This window comes from Penaeus monodon, chromosome 22 (genome assembly GCF_015228065.2).
Source record: "Penaeus monodon isolate SGIC_2016 chromosome 22, NSTDA_Pmon_1, whole genome shotgun sequence".
NCBI lineage: Eukaryota > Metazoa > Arthropoda > Malacostraca > Decapoda > Penaeidae > Penaeus > Penaeus monodon.
Window position 1 is genome coordinate 22,193,821 of NC_051407.1, and position 411 is coordinate 22,194,231.

The 411-nt window shown below is 32.8% G+C and overlaps 1 protein-coding gene across 1 annotated transcript in view; it reads right to left on the reverse strand.

Moving 5' to 3' along the window:
• Nucleotides 1-411, reverse strand: part of LOC119587000 (exportin-7-like) — a gene marked incomplete at its 5' end in the record, with an annotated part of 15,054 nt that overhangs the window by 1,792 nt on the left and 12,851 nt on the right.

The following is a 411-nucleotide window of genomic DNA, read 5'->3' on the forward strand; positions in this document are numbered from 1 at the left end:
TTCCCTCACAGCATTTATAGTTTCACACAGATCATGTTTCAAATAAGGGAGGCTTGATGGGTTTGGACAAGACCAGTAATAAAATAATAATCAACAGCAGAAAAGAAGGAATAAAAAATATATAAATTACCAAATAGCCCCTTTGCTCTGCTTCCAAAGGTTATATACATGTCATATACAGAAGCACATACTCTTTTCGACAAACTTTAAGAAAACAACAATAACAAATGGGGGATTGTGGGGACAAACTGACAGTTACTAATACTTGAGAAACTTTTTACTAAGAGGATTAACATTGAATGCTTCTCAAATACAGCAAAAGGGGTCTTTCATTACTCCTGAATCAAGTCAATTTTGATATAGTATAAAATACAAAAAAGGTAACTAAACTACAGCTGTTCTGCTGAAAAT